Source organism: Pseudopipra pipra, chromosome 26 (assembly GCF_036250125.1).
Source record: "Pseudopipra pipra isolate bDixPip1 chromosome 26, bDixPip1.hap1, whole genome shotgun sequence".
Classification (NCBI taxonomy): Eukaryota; Metazoa; Chordata; class Aves; order Passeriformes; family Pipridae; genus Pseudopipra; species Pseudopipra pipra.
The window spans coordinates 2250286-2269695 of NC_087574.1; the positions used below are offsets into that span (position 1 = coordinate 2250286).

The window sequence follows — 19410 nt, forward strand, 5'->3', positions numbered from 1 at the left end:
AGTCACACTATACCCCGGGTCATGACACCCCTGAAAACAATCCTTCCCTGTGCTGACTTATTCAAGACTCTCTGCTTTTAAAACTCAATTTTACAAGTAGACCTTGAAAGGAGAACTGGCTTTCGAAGCACATGATTTTGTGCAATACCTCAGAAAATAAGCCCGAAACGAATATAGGAAGTTTAGGCCTGCTGAAATCTTTGTGCCCAGAGTTTCTTGGGGAGAAACCCGGCACCTGGTGCTTCCAGTGAGGCTCATGAGAAGATCAGGGAGCTCTGAGTAGTCTCAAGAGTCACCCCAGTTTCCCTCTGGAAGGGCTCTCCATGCTCTCCCACCAGCAGGTCTCCTCCCAGACATCAATCCCACCATGGCCACCACTGAGCTCTGCACCCACCTCTGCCTTCGAGCCCCCCCCCACTGCTTGGTGACACACAAAAATGTACCCATATTCCCTGAATTGCAGCCTAAATCCCTGATATTATACCCAAATTCCTGTCCCTACTGCCTAGTTTCCAGCCACACTGGGTCTGCTCCTTGGAGTTGCTGCCAGGCCTCTCTGCTTCCCCAGCTCTCCTCCTGCCAGGCCCTCCCTCAAACCCACCTGGGCACATTCCCCTTCTCCTAAAACTGGCACGAGAAACGAAGGCAGAGGAGGTTATGGATGGTCGTGGGGAGGACTCACTCACACACACACACACACACACAAGGACAAAGAACCTCCGTGTTCAGTGCCAGCCTCCCCCAGGTCACAACACCCTCAAACCCCTTCACCCCCAAAGCTCTGCCCTCCCCAACACCCATTTCCTGACGTACACAAAGGTGCTGTTAAAAGCAAATAAAAGCAAAGTTACCCTGAAGGAAGTGAGTATTATACCAATTCCCACTTCCCCTCTCCTCCCCCACTGCAAACCGAGAGCGCAGCCAGCTCTTCAATTCGTGTGGTTACAAAGATGTTTCAGCGGTAAAAAAAAAAAAACAACACAAAAAAACCCCCAAACCTGCTGAAATAAAATCCCTCTACACTTCATTTTGCAAGTAAAACACATCATTTGTGCTTCTAACCTCAGCAGGTAACAACTCACTCCCCGAGCCCTGCAAGTATTTTCCACATCCACAGCGTCCACCTCCCAAAAGTTCCAGCTATTCTCCACAGCAGATCTTCTACCTGCCTTTTGTTACCACCTTCCAACATTTTATAGTTGCAGGACAGATGTTTACCCATTTAGAAAGAGATTTACATGAGAGGCAACTCTCAAAGCTTTAATTACTGAAACGTGACAGGCAAGTACAGGACGATCACCTTATTGATAAGCCAGTTATCACGTGCAGACTGTGTGCTTACAGTGACCCACATTTGAGAAACAGGCTTTTTTCCTGAATATTAATAAAAAAAAAGGTGAAGAACCACAAGAACCACAGATTTTTACAACATAAACATGAGTACCTTCTATATCTATTAACACCAGAGACTTGCACCTAATCTCCCTGGGACAATAAGAGTTTTAATAGTAAGAACATGCCAGAAATAATAAGAAATGCTACTGAGCTCTACTTTATTTTGTTTCCAACCAGAAGCCCTCAAAATTAAACTAAAAGCTGCTGTTTCCACTTGCTGGTCCACACAAGTGGCAGGGTTTGGTCAGCTCTGAGCAGCAAATGAGGTCTCCTTCTGCAAGAATAATTCCCTCTTATGCCTGTGAATTCTCACTGGATATAAATAAACCAAATCAATTGCATCATCTGAGGTAAAGGAGGTTTCATCAATATGATGTCAGAAAGAAAAACAAAAGCCACAACACATCATTAACTGTCATCTCCCCAAACAAAAGTCTGGAAAGGTGAATAATTACAGGCACAAACACCTTCACTTGGAAAACAAAGCAGCTGGAGATAAAAATCTCCATCGCTGTTAAGTTACTCTACAGAACAAAGTTGCTGTTAAGGGTGGAATCAAAAGGAATGTGGTTTTAAAAACAACAATGGGACATTTGCAGAAAGCAGCAGCCTGTCAAGAGTCAAAAATAAAAAATAAAATAAAAAAGCTTGAATTGTGGAATCTGGGTCTCCCCCATCCAGTATCAGAGAGATTTTGTTTTTCTTTCGCATAATCTGGGCAAGTTGCCCAGGAAATATGAAAAACTGAACTCAGGACTCAGGGAGCAAGTTAAACAAAAAACAGAATTGCCTTTTAAATTTAAAGACACATTTTCATTCAGTAGGTGCAGCCATAGCAACCTTTGCTCAAAAGCATATGATTGTTCCCAAAACTTTTAACACCCCCCCGCCTCCTAAGTGGCACCAACTTAATACTTCATATTTTATACTTAATGCTTTAGAACAGGGCATAGACTGTCAGTAGAAAAAGTCCTTTGGAGTGCCTTGGGATAACTGGCCAGGTCCTGGAGAGGAAATAACAGCCCAGAGAGCAGCAGAATTAAGTGTCCCAAATCACCAGATCCCTGCCCAATCCAGCAGCCTCCTCTCCAGCCGAGTTTCAGTACTTTATTCTGACTGGAGTTCAGCTCCCGGTTCCCCAGGACACGACACAGCTCAGCTGACTGCAGCTCCCAGCCCACCACGACTGCCATGGCAGCAGCTAAAAACAAGATGACACGAGCTGCAGAACCGAGGCCCTCGTTTGATAGGAGGTGATGTCCCCTCACCCATCCCAGGTTCCTTCTCACAGCCGGAATTACAGCTGTGCTGGGCTGGCTGTTCCTCCTTTAGTGCATCCTCTGTCGCTGCAGACCTCCACAGGAAGTTATAAAGATTTCAGACAGACATTTCCCAACGTTTGATAGAGCTGAAAATAAGAAATCTTCCAGGTCCACCTTCTGCTAAGGCTGCTGAGGCCCGAAGCAGCTCCCGATACAGAAATATGTATTTCAATTAAACTTTCCTTTCCACCAAATCTAAAAAAAATAATAAGTTTGCAGCAAGAGATTAACTCAGGCATAGATGAGGATGAGGCCTGTTTGGGCTGACAGCTGCTCCCATTTCCCCTCCTGAGAAGCGATTTTGTTACCATTTTTCCTCGTTTTAGCAGATAAACAGCACACTTCCATTGCTAAATTCTGACACTGCGCTGGCAAAACTCTGCTCTCCAGAATTAAGTCCTCCCAGCTATTAACATATCCCATTTCTCCATTTGTCTCACTCTCTAGACCGAGTTCTCCTTTGGCAGTCACCTGCTGACAGCAGGGGCAGGGCAGATACAGACTGATTTTCTAACTTTCTTTGAAAAAAACCTGAACGGGACCTTATCCAAACTCTCCTCTTCCAAAAACACGGCTCTGAACTCGGGCTGATGAGGACACGCACAGGGTTTAATGGAATTATGTTTACTCAAGGCCTGCATCACCCAGACTCTTGGTGATTTGGGTTATGACAACTCCTGGCCCAGCTGAGAAAGAACAGAAAGCTTTTATTCCAATTTAAACGATTTGTCACAGAAAAACTGCATCCTCAAAGACGCAGTTAAAGCACTGTTTACAGGGAAGGATTCTCAACCCAAGCCTTTGCTGCTTTTCATTCCAGATAGACATTGTATTCCTGGAAGTCATGAGCTGGGACATGGTATTTATAAAATGCAGCAGCGGAAACGGTGCTTCTCAGATCACCTGCCATTCCAGAGGCTCTTTTTAATGGAAGGATATACACTGTGAAGAGAGGCAGGCGTGCAGAACTTACTTATTATTTGGTCTGATCGCTATGTGATCCACCTGAGACCCTTCCAGGAATTAAATTCCCATTATGGCCTAAGTTGGCCCACCTGTTTCCCTCACAGTCCAGTAAAAAAAAAAGAAAAAAAATGCAAAAGATCAGGCTAAATGAGGATGGGCAGAGATAGCACTGACCCATTCTCAAAAAACAGAAAGATATAATTTTCCAGAAAAGGAAAATTATACGGAAAGGGGGTGGGGGGGAGGCCCATAAATCAAAATATGTGCTGCTTGCCCTTTCCTCCCACTCTCCAAGCTTTAGCCTTTCCCTTGGGCTGGGCCTAAGAACCCTCAGGCCTTATCTTTACCTCACTGCACACTGAGTCTCATCTTCCCTGGAAAAGCCTTTAGAGGTTCCTAAGGACAGGCAGCGAGTGGAGCCCAAGCAGGGAAGGGTGGAGTGCTGGAACTCCAGAGACAGTCTTTGTTCCAAGCGTTCCTTAGATAATGGCAGTGGCCTTCACCAAAACACAAGTTATAAACAGGGCAAAAGGAAGTGACTTTGGTCACAGAACTGCTCGGTTTTCACCCCTGCCTTGCGTGATGTCAGAGCCTCCCCAGCTCTCCGGTTACCGGATGATCTCCGAGAGCAAATGAGACTGAAATACAGCATAAAAAAAAACAAATACAAGGCAAAAGAGGGGGGAAAAAAAGGCGTAAGAGAAACACACACAGCCACATCTGCCTGGTCATCTGCTGCTTTATCACCTCTGACGACGAACACAAGTCATCCTCATTGCTAAATCATTACAAATCAGCTATAACAGGACCACAACCAAGTTCCACAATTAACTGCTCCTGCAGCATATCAATCCATTAAGCCCTACACAGCTGTGCTACCTTGGCAGTGTGGCTACAGGGAAAAAAAAAAACCACCATCCCCGTCCCTCCCGCGCCAAAAAACACGCCGCCCATATCTGGTCTCCGAGGGCGGGTGAAGGCCGACACCAAGGGGAGGGAAACTGAGCTCCCGGGATCCTGGTCCCAGCAGCAAACTGGGGCTTCCCCCAGCTTCTCCTTCACCGCCCCCAGGTCAACTCTACTGCACTTCCCCCTTCGCTGATTTAAAAAGGCTGCTGACTTCTCAATTAAAGAAAAAAAAAATATATATATATAATCAGATTGAGCAGCGTCGCTGTTCCCGTGCCAGAATGGAAATCCAAGAGGACTACGCTAAAGCAGGGAAGAGCATCGGAGGTTCCTCCATGAAAACAAAGGCTATAAAAAGGACAAATATGGTTTTAAAGAGAAAACGCTTCTGTACAAACAGAGCCCCGGATTCCTCCCCGCGGCAGAGGTTCGGTCTCACGCACGGACACACGTCACACCTCAACCACCCCCCCAAAATGTTTTATCCCCCCCGCTGGCAGCGGGACCGACCCACACAGAAGTCCTTCCCGACTTTCCCACCCCGGAGAAACGGGCCTTGTCCTCACCTTATTTTTAGAGGCACAAAGCGCCCTGTACACAACACATGACATGATGTAACCACCGCCACGGCCGTGGCCCAAACCAGTTCAAAATATAATGGTCAGTCAAAACAAATAAAAAACCTGCAGTTCCTCCCATATCCTGACCGGTTTCATGGAAAACTACAGTTTGTCATTCAAGTGCATTTTACATAACAGGGAATATAATCTATGGAGTGCCTGCCTTCTGCTCCACCTGGACACAAATTTAAGGAGCGAAGGGATGACACCTCCGTTTGGAAGGAGGGTCTGATCTTTGGGGAGAAAATGAGGTTAGTTCCCGATATAATTACCGCTTTCTTTTTCCTTCTACATGACCCCCATTTATACCCCAAATGACGGAAATTTCTCCGTAATCAAGCACTAGAAGATGCTAATCCCATGATGGAAGTAAACACACGTAGGGATCACGGCAAGCATTTCAGGATAGCCGGACGCTTCCAGCTCGTTTGGGGGAAAATAATTCTGGATCGGTTCGAAATAAATAAAATACAAAATACGCGGCCGGAAAGTAAATAGAGGGAAATGGTTTTGGAGCTCGAAGCCACCTGGAAAATGACGCTATTGTGCACCCCGGGAGCAGGGAGAGCGCCCGGGTGACACGGCTCCCGCCGGTGACAGCCCACCGGGATTACCGGCACCGCTCCGCTCCTATTTTCCAGCCGGATTTGGGGCCGCGGGAGGACCCGCTCCCTTCCACGCGTTTTGCAAGATTTGAGGTTATGCAATTTAATTTTTTTTTTTCTGTTTACTTTTAAAACTTCGCGTGTGTGTGTGTGTGTGTGTGTGTGTGTGTGTGTGTGTGTGTCCCCACCCTCCCCTCCAACCCCTTTCCCCCAGGTTAGGGAACGGTGCCCCCCCCCCAACCTTCCCCTCCCTCCCGTCCCTTCCCCTCCCCGGGGGCAGCGCGGCCACGTGAGAGGCCCCGACCCGACCCTGCGGGACCCCCGGGGGTGGAATTTTCAATTTAAAGCGGCGCCGCCGCCCCCGGTGCTGCGGTTCCCCGGGGCGGGGGGGGTGGGGGGGGTGCGGGTGTGCGGGCACGGGGGGGGCGCGGGGGGGCGGGGGTGGTTCTCCCGCGGCGACCCCCGCACTTTCCGCCGCACCGGGGGAGGGGAAGGGGAGGCAGGGGGTGCGGAGAAGTTGGGGCGCGGCGCCGGCGGGGCCCGGCGGGGCGCGGCGGCTCTAACAAAGGGGCGGCGGGGGAGGCGCGGCGGGCGCGGGGCGAAGCGGGCGCGGGGCGAAAGCGGCACTTACCACGTGACGAGCGGCGAGCGCGGTCCGGGCGGGCTCGGCCGCGGCGAAACGGGCGCAGTTCGCAAAACAAACCCGAGCGGGGCTTCCCCCGCCTCTCCGGGGACGAGGGGCGGCAGCCGCGGCGCCGCCGCCGCCACCCCCCGGCGGCCCCCCCCGCCCGCCCCGGCGGAACGGGGGATGGGCTCGCCCGGCTCTCCTCGCTCGGCGGCCGCAGTGCTGGTGGAGGGGGGGGGGATGGGGGGGGAGGGGGGGAGCGGGGCCCCCCCGCCCCCGGGTCGGAGCGCTGGGCGGAGCGGGCGCTGCGGCGCTTCTCGTCGGCGCGCCCCGGTTTTCCCCCCCCTGCGCTCCGGGGCGAGCGCGGCGGCGGCGGCGCGGCTCGAAAATGGCGGCCGGGCTCCTTCCCTGCCCTCCCCCTCCCGTCAGCCGGAGAATGCACCGGGGGGAAGGAGGAGGAGGAGGACGGGGAGGAGGCGGGGGGGTAAGGGGGGGGAGGGAGGGGAAGAGCCGCCGCAGCGCCCCCGGCGGCCGCGCCGCGCAGCGCAACCCGCCGCCCGCCCGCAGCCCGGGGGGCCCCGCCGAGCGCCCGCCGCGGCCGCGCGGAGGAGCTGCAGTGCGGGAGGGGAGGGGGAGCGGGAGGGGAGGGGGAGAGGGAGGGGCGGGCATCGGGCGCCGCCGCCGCCGGGGAGGGGAGGGGAGGGAGGGGAAGGGGCGGACCCGCCGCCTTTTGTCCGCCCGCCGCTGCGGGAGGCTGCGTCTGCCGCCGGAGCCCGCCAGGGGGCGCCCGCCGGCGCGGCGCCGCGCGGGGCACGCCGGGAGTTGTAGTGCGGGCTCTCCCCTGCCGGGGGACACACGCGGCACACAGACCCCGGCCCTGCCGGGACCTCGCCGGGATAACCATCCCCTCCCCGAAACACAGACTGCACGGGGTGGGGGTTTTTCACCGAAAAGCCGCTCTCTGGAAGAAGAATTTAAAAAGCAACTTGCACTGTTTCAAGTGTTTCTCCCCCCCCCACCAAAATAGCACATCGTGCTCTTCCCGTCTCCACCCGCTGCACCGGGACATCTCTGCCGGCTCGTCTCGCGTTCCCGTTCTGGGAATATAAGCTTTATTCCCAGAAAATCTGCCTAAAGATTCCATGGCAATTCCAAAACTCCCCGACACCCCGATGCAGCCCGGATTTGGGGGTGTCCCCGCAGGACAAGGGCTCCGGACGGAGCTGTCCCTGCTCCCACAGCCCCAAACCTGCAGCCCCCGATGCTACAAACAGGATTTTGGGCCAATGTCCTGAGGAGACGCGGGGTTGGAAGCCTCAGGAGCACGTCTGCAGCCCAGCAAAAAGGGTTCCTCCCGCCCCCCCTCCTCTCCAAACTCCGTCTGGCCGCACGCAGGACACACCACGAGCAGCGAACGATTAGTTTGGGACTGCAGAAACCATTTCACCACTTTGACCTTCGGTCTGGCCGCCTGCAGGAGGGTCACACCGAGTGTCCCCCAGCACAGACAAAGCCCTTCACCCTCACACTCGGGGTGCCACCATCCCGCTCGATATTCCTGCCAGGAAAGGCAAAGGCCCTCCCCCTGCTCCGGTTTTGATTTGAGATCTCGCCCAGCTCTCCCCTCGCTAGAGCTGTGCTGCCTCTACAGCAGGAATGCAGCTCTGCCAATAAAAAAAGTGCTTTATACCATCGTTTGCCTGCAAAGGGAAAAAGCTCCAGCAGTGCCAGCTCTGTGCTCTGTCACAGAGGAGAACCTGCCCTGGGGAGTTGGGTTTAAAGAGAAGAACAAAACCTGTCCTGCTCGGCTGCAGGATTAGGTAAGGATGAATCCTGTCTCCATAGCCAGTACAGCCAATCCTGGTCTGGATTATGCAGCACACAGAGGCAAATTTATTTCCTCCTCTTGCTTCACATCCCACCACCACTCAAGGGGAAAAGCAACCACAGAATATCCTGAGCAGGAAGGGACCCACAGGGAACATCCAGTCCAGCTGCAGGCCCTGCACGGGACACCCCAACAATCCCACCCTGTGCCTGAACACTCCCCTCTAAAAAGCATTTGGAGATACAAGGTCGAGACACTGCTGCTGCTCTTTAAAATCCAACACATTGCTTAACAAATCACCACAGAACCATCAATACAGCTGGTTTTTTGGGGTCAGGAAATGCACAGGCAACATATTTCATCATTTTTCTACGGGCCTGTGTGGCCACCTGGGCTCACAGCCAGAACCACCCCAGAGGTGACTGCTCACCATACAAATGCTCAAAACTCAGCTCACACCTAAGTGTTTTTTCCAAGAAAAATGTCCAACTAAGGACAGCAGCAAGACCAATGCTGGGTTTTATGCCCTGGCAGGGAGCTACAGCCAGCCAGCTCCACTCCTGTGCTGTCCCTTGCAGTCCCAGTTGTCCCCTCCCTCGTGGCCATTCCCCATCCCAACACAGCAGTTACCTCATTCTCAGCACTTTCATGCAGAACCTTAAAAAAAAAAAAAAAGTGTGTGGACCTTGAACAGGGCTTTAAGTCAGTGATGAAACAGTGCCAAGGAGGGCAGCAGGGCAGTGTGTTATCAGCAACCCCACATCCAGCACAGAACAGGGTCACATGGAGAATGTAATCTATTCTTAAGGGTAAAAAAATGCCATTTCTGACAGACAGTTGCACAATGAACTCAGAACCAGCTCCACACGCTCTCCTGATCTGCTCACCACACTTGCAGAGCTCTTTAGGAACACAGGACACAGGACCCCACAATGGCATGCAAACTTCTGATTTTTTTTTTTTTATGTACCTTGAATTCAGCTCAGCTAAAAAGCAGAAGTAGCAACAAATGTGGTTTTATATACTGGAGCAGAAGAGAGGGGACAATCTGTTGTGGAGGAAGTTAAAAAGAACTTCCTGTGCAATAAAGTTTCTGATCTTTTGTTGACTCTGCAGTGCAGAATTTTCTGCTGAGGCACCTGACCAAGAGCCCAGATCTCCTGCCTGACAGTCCAGCACAGGTCTGGATCTTCCTGCAGCACAGACACAGCTGCAGCTTCCATTGTCCAGCCTGATCTGGAGATGATGTAGCAAAAATTGCTGTGCAGCCCAAAATTATACAGCTTGGGCCTCTGACAAGTACCTTCCTTCAGCCCTTCCAGGCTCCATTTCCCACTCGAAATTGTGCCACAACATCTCCAGGTCACCTGGCAACTCCTGGACCAGGCACCCCCACCCACAAGTCCCTCACACAGGTTGTTCCTGCTCTTGAGATGCTCCACATGAACAAGAACAGCTCTCCCCAGTGAATCCACATTTTTACTGCATCATCCTTTAAGTCCTCCTATGAATCACCCTCTATCCAGAACACACAAACCACAACATCTGGTGAGAGTTGTGTACCCAGCTCCTCTAACCTGATTGCTGCCTCATCTCTCCCACCTATTAATCCTCATGACTTGCTTTGATTGCACCTGCCTCAGAAATTTAACAGTCTCTGCACAATAAGTACGTGCACAGTTGTACATAAAGCTGTATTAACACTTTTAAATGATAATATTTAAGACTTTTGAGCCTGCAGAGATGCTAAATCAGTTTGGGAAACACCCTGGAGATGGAAAAGGTGACGGCCACCGAAGAACAGAGCGATGAGACCCTGCAGATACCACCACAACTTCTGCATCTTCACTTGCAACCTCATCCTAACAAAAAGCAAGCTCAAATGTCAGTGGCCACAGAGGCTTCAGAAGATGCAAGACTTGCCTGGTTTAAAGCTAAATATAGATAAGCTGCAGCAACAAGAGACCTTTGCAGTGATCACTGCTCTCCTGCTATTCTCCTTCCCCAGAATCATGGTAAGGAAGACATTCCCTAGCATGTGCCAGCCACCCATTCTGAAAATGCTCACTAAAAGGGAAAGAAAAAGGGCAAAGTCCTTAAAAAACAGAAAGTGAAGGCAAACAGAGGCTGGCAGAGCTCAGCAACCCCTCCCTGATCAGGCAGGTATCTGTTCAAGTAACATATCCTAAGGTGAGCTACAAACCTGGATCTTCCTTGGGGACTTCTGGATCAATGGAATTTTAGTTTCCTTGATAAGAACAGGAAATGAATATACTACTATGCAGCCAAAAAAGCTGAGTGATTGATCTAAGTTAAACTGCTTGTTGAAAACCCCCTTGATTATTTAGATTGAGCCATTTGATACAGAATTCCAAGGACAACACAGAATCCCAGAATGGTTTGGGTTGGAAGGGACCTTAAACACCATCCAGTGCCACCCCCTGCCACGGGCAGGGACACCTTCCACTAGCCCAGGTTGCTCCAAGCCCCATCCAACCTGGCCTTGGACACTTCCAGGGATCCAAGGGCAGCCACAGCTTCTCTGGGCAACCTGTGCCAGGGCCTCCCCACCCTCCCAGGGAAGGATTCCTTCCCAATATCCCATCTATCCCTGCCCTCTGGCAGTGGGAAGCCATTCCCTCTTGTCCTGTCACTCAGTGCTTGTTTTCATATTGGAGTATTTACTCTCTAGACCATCAGCACCTCTCAAGGTCACCCAGGTCACTTCAGGATAAACAGGTGAGGGGGGAAATTATTTGAACTGCAGTGAACTCGAGGGCCATTTGTTCCTGTGATAGCTCAATGAGATACTCTAAACCAGTGAAGGTTTCCATGCATGTTTCTATGTATGGTCTGTGCTGTGAAATGTATTCCCATGGTTTCCATAGGGATGAGTGGCTGAGAATGTCAGGCTGTTTAATGAAGGTAACAAACCTCACCACTGTGGGTTTGAGTCCCTGCCAAAGGCGTTGGTCTCCTCCTGCCAAAAAGCACAGGAATACTCCCCACTGTTGCATCAGACCAAGGCACATTGGGCAGAAGAGGCTTCACAGAGTCCTCATGGGAATTTCTATTTGTTCCAGTTTGGGGAACACAGAGAAACACTTCCTGAAGAAGAACATCTGGCTGAGTACCCACAATAAAACACCCAGAATTTTCAAGCTGTTACTCCAGCTGGGGAGTGATAGCTGGGTTTTATCAACTTGCAGAGGGAAAAGCATCCAAATCTACATTTAATTGTAATCATGTATCACGTATTACCATGTTGGCTTCCATCCATCCAAAACACAGGTATGAAACTGCACAAGAAGGGCAAGGATAAGCCTCAGATCCCAGGTTTGATGGATATTTGCTCAGGAAACACTGTGATAGCAGGAACTGAGGTAATACTTTATGGATGATTTGTGCAGAACACACTCTGTGACCCCAGACATTTAATGATGCAAGCAGTAACATTAAATAGAAACGAAGAGCAGAGTAGGTAAGGTGACAGCTCACCTTCAAAAGCTGCATTCCTCCCATTTCAGGTAGTTGTATCATGGGAGAGGAAAGGGAAATGTGATCTAACTTGCACTGACCATTTAAAGCCCATGTCTTATAAAACCATGAGACAGAGGCTAATGGAGTTTTAGGGGACAGCCCTTTCAAACCTGAACACTGAAATAATCCTGATGGGTTTGTGTATTTACAGCAGAGACATTTCACACTGTGTTTCCACTGCTGGGGTAATATTTGGGTCCACCACGTGATAGACAAATAGAGTAAGCTTTCATGTAAATAAAAGTTAGAAGAATTGGGCAAAACCCCAGCAACTGGTTAACAAGCACTGGTGTGCTACCAGCACAGGGCTGAGAGGGAGACTGGGTTTATTCCTGCTGCACAACTCAACCCTCTCTCCCTCTCCCAGTTGGAAAGTCCTGATCCACTCTCCTCTATCCACAAGCCACGGCTGAAGCTCACAGAACATCGCCAGGGATTCAACCTGCACCAAACCTTGCACCTCAAGCTCCCTGAGTGAGCCAACAGCAAACCCAAAACTCCCAAATCCAGCCTCCAGTCACTGCTGACCCCGGGAGGTGACAACTCTCCCTCTGCCACGACCAACACTGACACCGGTTTTGAGTCTGTTTGTTGGTTCATGTCACAGTCATCTTTTTCACACGGCTTTCCTCAGATCCACTAACAGAATTAATTTCTAATTCTGCTGTAGGGCACTTGGAACATTTCTACTGCTGTTTGGATTTCTAGACTTGGGGGAGAAAATTACCACTGTTGGTAGCTGCTCCTGATTCAGTTTAATCCCAAACTGGAGCAGCAGTTTCACCAGACTGAATCAGAGCTGATAAGCAGGGTATTAGATTATTTATTCCTTTGGTCATGCTGAAGAATCAACCAGCCCTTGAGATCAGGGCTGTGCTCTGAGACCTCCTGTTCCAGAGATAACACAACCTGCAAGTCTGAGCCCTGAGTTTCAGGGCTTCACACAAATTCCTCAGCCCTGGACAAATCCACCTGCCTTCACACCCTCGGCAACACAGCCAGAAATCAAAGCTCATGGGTGAAAAACTCACGTCCCTACAGGCTCTTCTTACCAACAGCACTTCCTATCACAGGTCCAGCATGGGAGAATCAGTGCAACGCTGAGGAGAAGGCAGGGAGTCCCCGTTCCTGTGGCCATGGCAGAGCCAGCCCTGGAGCAGCACAGTCTGCACGTTCCTGGGAAGGACCAGGCAGACCTTCCTGCTCCTCTGCTCCCAGAAACCTCCCTCCCCTTTGAGGAGCTGCAGGTAACAGGCTTTACAAAACTCAAGGGCTATAATGGAGTCGGTCTCTTCTGTAATAATAAAGCATCGTAAATTCTGACAATAATATTGGGTGGTAGATCTTGAGCACAACTCAAGGCCAGGACAGCCCTCAAACAGCTTCTAATCACACAGGTAAAGCAACTGGCACAGGAACAGATGACACAGTCACACACTCCAAAAATCAAGGTCCAACTAGACCCTCACCACAAGAAGCAAAAGCCTCTAAGTGGAGATGCTGAGTGGACACAGCAGCCCAACATGACCCCCCTCAGCACCCCCACAGGCACAGCTCTTTCCCCTCAGCTCCTGCCGAAGCAAAAAGGACTGGTGTGATCCTCCCATGTCCCCTTCCCTCACCTGCTCCATCAGAGACACCCTCCAGGGCCTCCCAAACCCCAAGCTGGGGTCTCTCTGCAGTGCCCAGGCTGCACACACGGGCACCACCCGCGGCCTCCCCGGCCACTGGCACCATCTCTCCACTCCACGAGGGCTTCAGCACCCTTACATCTTGCTTTTCTACTCCTCCCGAGTTTTCCAGGCTGCAGTAAGAGGCCAAGGAGCCACACTGGGAACCAGAACATTCTGCCAGGCAGAGCTGTGGGCCGCTGTGCCCCTCCTTGGCTGGGCACACGCGGGGCTCACGGCACCCCAGGCTACACGAGCCCACACGGGTGCCAGGCTCCACTCAGGCACGAGCCAAACCCCAGCAGCCTGGGGCACTCTGGAAACCAGGACCAGGCTCCAGATTAGTTCTCTCCCGATTCCCACCGGCGTCGGCAGGAGCTGCAGGAACACAGATTTCCAAGATGTTTACTGATAACCTCCAAAACCCACAACACAGGGGTTTAATTCCTTTCTCAAAGCCCACAGAACAACTCACTGTTACTCTGTGTACAAAGGCTAAGAACCTTTGCTGCTGTGTTGGCCAACTGGAGATCAGATACCACAGCAGATTTGTCTAAGGTCAGTGTGAAGGGATTGAGAAAATATTTTTGGTTTTCCCATTACAAGAGAATTTGTCTAAATTCAGCCTCCATAATTGACCTAAAGTCAGGCTGCTTTGGCTTGTAGATTTATGAAAAGAGGGAAAAATCCTTCCCTTCAGCGCTTCCCTTCAGGTTTTATTCAGCTGCACAGAACTAGATTGAATGTTTAGGACACACAGTTCAACCTGTAACAACATCAGCAAGGCAAGAGGTGACTTTTCAAGAGAAGCATCAGCAAACCCTCACCACGCTCCACTCCAGACCCAGAAGCCCTACAGGTGCCTCATACATGAGGAAACCAGAGACATGGAAATGTGAGGAGGAAAAACCACATTTAGACCTTTGGTTTTCATGGGACAAAGGCAAGACCCCTCTGACAGGTGCACACAAAAAACTCTTTTGACATCATAAATACCTACATAAGCCAGAGAATATCAGCAAATTAAAGAGATCTGATCAAAGTAAACCTGGGATTTAAGGATACACACAATAAAGGGAGGAGAAAAGTAGGAGATCTTTCTTTTTCTGGGCAGGTCACACCTTGATGTCTCGACACTCCTGCACGCAAGGACAGGTAACACCTGTAAACACACACACACAAGCTCCCAAGAGGAGCCTACACATCTCTCCACTACATGTGGGCACTGAAATGGTTTTGGAGAGAGAAACCCCCACGGGATGAATCCACACTCTCAGCCAAAACCCCAAAACCTCCATTTTAAAGTTCTGCATCCGCCAAGAAACTACGTGCAGGGCTCCAGGCTCATCCTGCACGGTCAGAAGCCAAACCCCCTCGTGCCGACACCCCCCGGCCCCCCCGGCCCGGCCGGAGCGGGGTCCGGGCAGCGCCGAGCTGGGCCCGGCCGGGGGCACGGGCGGGACGTACCTGGGTGGGCATCGCGGCCGGGCCCATCCTCACACCTGCGCTCCAGGTGGGCAGCACACGGGCGGCCTCGGGGTCCTTCCAGCCTCCGCCGGGCAGGGGGGGACAAGTTCCTTATTTCTGTACTCCGGGGGGTGGGAAAACCCGGGACCTGCGGGAGAGAAAGGGCTGTCACGGGGGGGCCCCGCAGCCCCTCTCCCCCGTCACCTCCATCCCGCCCCGGGCCGGCCGGCGGGGCCGGGCCCGGCAGCGCTCGCAGGCCGGCCCGGGGGCGCGGGGCACCGGGGGGGAGCCCCCCACTCCCTCTGCTCCTCCTGGGAGCCCCCCGGGCCCGGCCTCGCTTCCCGGGGCTAAAATGGAGGCGCGGGGCGGGCGGGGGGGGGTCCCCGCTCCGCACGGAGCCGGCCGGGCCCGGCCCCCCGGGGGCAGCGCGGCGGGGCGGAGCTCCCCCCGCACCCCGGGCCCTGCGCCCCCCGCGACCCCCGACCCGCAACTCCCTTGCGTGGGGAGGGGGGACCCGCCCCCCCCCACCTCCTTCCTCCCTCCCTCCCCGCCTTTCCCCAGCCCCTCCGCGGCCCGGCCCCCCGCAGCCAAGTTGCGGGACGGTGGGGCCGCGGGTCCGGGGGCGGCTCTGCCCGGGGTGGGGAGGGGGCGGCGACCCCCGGGCCGTGCCCGGCGCCCCCCGCCCGCGCCGCGCCCGCCCGTACCTGCGCCGCTCCGCCGCCTTCAAGCGGGCACCTTCCGCCCCCCCCGCGCGCCCATTGGCTGCGCGCGGGGCATGGGCGCGCCCCATTGGCCGCCGCCCCGTCAATCACGGCCGGGGGGGCGGGGCGGGCGGTGATTGATGCGGTGCCGCCGCTCGGCCCCTGCCCCGCGCCCCCCCCGCGACCCCCCCGCCCAGAGACCCCCCCCCCCGCCCCGGGACCCCCCCCGGCCGGGACCCCCCCCGGCCCCGAGCGCACCCGCACAGGCCGCGCCGGGGGGTCCGGGCGCTGCGCAGCCCCCCCGGGGCAGCCGAGGGTCCGGCCGGGCCGCGGGAGCGGCGGGGCGGGGGGCGAAGGGGCGCGGGTGTGGGGGCGGCGGGGGGGGCGCGGGGCGGGGGGTGTCCCGCGGGTGGCAGCGGGTCGGGGCCGGGGGGACGCGCGGGGTGTCCCGCGGGCCGCAGGCCACTCGTGCCCCGTGCGGGGCGAGGGTCCCGCAGCACCGGAGGGACCTGCGGAGGGGCCGGGGGTGACCCCGGGGCGCGGGGGGTCCTGTCCCGCCGGTGGCACCGGGCCCGTGTCCCGCGGGTGGCACCAGGCCCGTGTCCCGCAGGTGCCCCGTGTCCCGCAGGTGCCCCGTGTCCCGCAGGTGCCCCGTGTCCCGCCGTCCCACACAGCACACCGGGCGGGTGTCACGCAGGTGTGACATCCGTGGGTGACAGCAGCGCCCCGTCCCCCCCTCTGCCCCGCGGGGACACCAGTGGACCACTGCCCGTGTGCCCCCCACCCGTGGCTGTGCCAGGCTGTCCCCAAACTGTGCCATGGGCCCCTCGGAATCCGACCCACACCACCCACCAGCAGCCCCTCGGTCCCTCGTGAGCCACACGCTGCTGAATTCCGGGTCATCTCAGCCTCACCTTCTTCTCTCAGACATGGAAAACCTGCCAGTGGCTTCTCCTCCTGCCCACAGCCGGGGGGACACAGCGGTGCAGCTCTTCGTCTGCTTCCACTGTTGATTTTTTCAATTGTCTTTTAGTTTCTATCCGAGTCACAGGCCGGGTTTAACTGAAATTAAAGGCCCAACTCCACGTCCTGCAGGCTGAAAACCAGCTGAGCTCCTTCACGTCTCACTGATGGTCCTTCTGTGAGAACAGAGTTGCTGTTTCCCTTTGGGACAGCAGAGCTGGGAGGAGGATCAGAGAATCATGGAATGGTTTGGCTTGGAAGGGACCTTAAAGCCCATCTCATTCCACCCCCTGGCACAGGCAGGGACACCAGCCCAGGTTGCTCCAAGCCCTGTCCAACCTGGCCTTAGACACTTCCAGAGATGGAGCAGCCACAACTTCTCTGGGCAACCTGTGCCAGGGCCTCACCAAACTCAGAGTAAAGAATTGCCTCATAAAGTTTAATCTAAATCTATCTCAGTTTAGAACAGTTCCACCTCATCCTGTCACTGCCTGCCTGTGTAAAAATCACTCTCCCTCCTTTTTGTAAGGCCCATTTAAGGACCAGAAGGATGTTTGAGATGCTCTGAATACATTTCCACAGATGACATCCTGATCCTCAAAGCCCTGCTCAGGAATCCCTGGGATGGTTTGTGCCATCATAAAATATCCCCAGCACTGAGCTTGGGAGAGTTCTGCTGGGTGGACCAAAGGAGAAAATTCCCATTTTTGTCTCCTTGGGAAGCCAAGCTGCGTCAGGTTTTAGCTCTGATTTCTTGCCCCTGAACCTCCCCAGAGCCCAGGTCTGTCCATCCACTGGACAGTGATGATGGAGAGGGAGACACCAACACACCTGGAGACTTTACAAGGGATGGGCTGGACGTGGGGAACTCACCCGGTGTGGGGAGGCAGGAAAATTCCTTCCCTGGCAGAGGATTTATCACACTTGTTCTTAGATAGAGTCTTTTCTGTTTCAGGGCCAAAAGGAACTTTCCACACCAATTCTGGTGCAGGGGGGACACAGGGAACTTGTGGCCCCACTCTATTTAAATTAAAGTTGTGGATGCCCACACAGAACAGCCTCATCCACCATCCCCACACACTGTCCTTGCCCTCCCTCCCCAGAGAAGGTGGCTGCAACCAGGTTGGTTTTTCCTGGTTATCCAGGAAAATCCAGAACATGATGATATTCTGCAGGTGACAAAGTGTTTAAAAGCAGGTGAGTGGACGAGCTGCTCCCACAGAGCGATGGGACTGAGGAGAAACACCTGCCAGAAAGAGACTTCTCTAAATCTGTTGAGACACATGAGAATCCAAAAGAGGCAGAAAGTAGCAACTAATCCTCTTGTCTCCCTCAGCTCATTTTCCAAACATCCTGGCAACAGAGGATTTCTGTTGTTCCACACGTAGGTGGATATGAACTGCTGGATTTGGGAACAGGAGATTTTTAACTGAACAAAGAGTGTCAGAAAGGAACATGTGGCTCCCTTCTGGATGTGATTTTCTGTGGTAGTTTTGATGGAATGACCTTTGAGAATGTTGTGGGGGGGTTTCTTCTGATCTGGGAGGTGTTTCTGACACTTTCTCTTATTGTGCCATCAGGATTTTTGAAATCCTTCCATCATTTAAGGCTGAGTCAAACAGTCTGGGCCAGGAGAGCAGATCCCAGATGGAAACAGGTCAGAACATGACACGAGGGGCTGGCAGGACCCCAGAACCCTGAGGGATGGACCAGAAATGCAGCCAGAGCCGTGGAAGGTGTTGGTGCCCATGTTCACGAGGCTGCAGAGGCACTGGGGGTGACCCAGCTCCTGCTGAAGTGCTGAGAAACCCAGGAAAGCCTCAAACCAGCCCAGCTGGCTCTGGAGAGGGGACATTCCCCCAGGCCAGGTCCCACATGTCACTGCTGTGCCCACTCCCCCACTTCTCATCAGCCTCACGTCTCTGCTGCAGCAGCTCCTCAGTGTCCTTCACCCTCCTCTGTCCTGTTTCCACCTCCACAGGCTTTTCTGGCTCTGGCATTCCCAAATCAGGGATTTGCTCCGTGACTCTGCCCAGCTGGAGGGAGGACATAGAGGCTGAGGAGGTGTTTGCTGTCGGGTCCAGTGCTGTGACCCCAAGGAAGGGACAGGGTCCCCTCCTGTCCCTGCTCACCCAGAAGCATCTCCTGGGGTTTCTACAGCAGCTGGACCCAAACTAGCAGACAAATCCAGTGCTCCACAAGCACTGATTTGAAAAACGGGTCAGCAAAAGAAGCAGAGAAAGTTTTATTTTCTGTGTTAACAGAAGTTTAAACCCTGATCCTCGGAGGATCAGGAATACAGGGCTCCCTGCCTTAGAAACCCTGTTCTTCTGCTCCATTAAAAATGGAGATGAAGCAGTTCCTGCTCCTGGATCAGCTCATGCTCAAATAAAGTCACAGACTTGGACAGAGGGACAGAAAGCAGGAAGATGCTGCAGCAGCAAAGTTAGAGATGAACAACAGACCAGAGTGTGCTGCCCCACTAAGCTGTGGGTGTCCATAAAGGTCCCAAAAACATCCCCGGGCTGGAAATCCTGAGGCACAAACAACTCCCGGTGTTCCCTGCATGGCTGGGATTCAGCCCCGGAACGATGTATTGCAGCTCATAAATCAACCCCAGTAACGCTTTGCCTTTCTCTGGGGGCACCTCAAGCTCAGCTTAACAAAGCTCCGCTTCACCACCGGGACGAGTCCGGCTCCGAACGGCTCCGCGCGGCTCCATCACCCGAATTCCAGCCGATACACCCGAATTCCAGCCGATACACCCGAATTCCAGTCGACATCACCCGAATTCCAGCC

General features: G+C 53.7%; 1 protein-coding gene across 3 annotated transcripts in view; it reads right to left on the bottom strand.

Moving 5' to 3' along the window:
- Positions 1-15370, bottom strand: part of KANSL1 (KAT8 regulatory NSL complex subunit 1) — a 100488-nt gene extending 85118 nt beyond the window's left edge. The window contains exon 1 of one of the 3 annotated variants that reach the window (XM_064636787.1): positions 14948-15370. The gene's annotated coding sequence lies outside the window, so the exon portion shown is untranslated. Of the gene's footprint in view, positions 1-6448; positions 6858-14947 lie in introns of those variants that run through there. The other 2 variants (XM_064636790.1, XM_064636789.1) reach the window with 2 other exon arrangements.
- Between the last annotated feature and the right edge of the window lie 4040 nt (positions 15371-19410).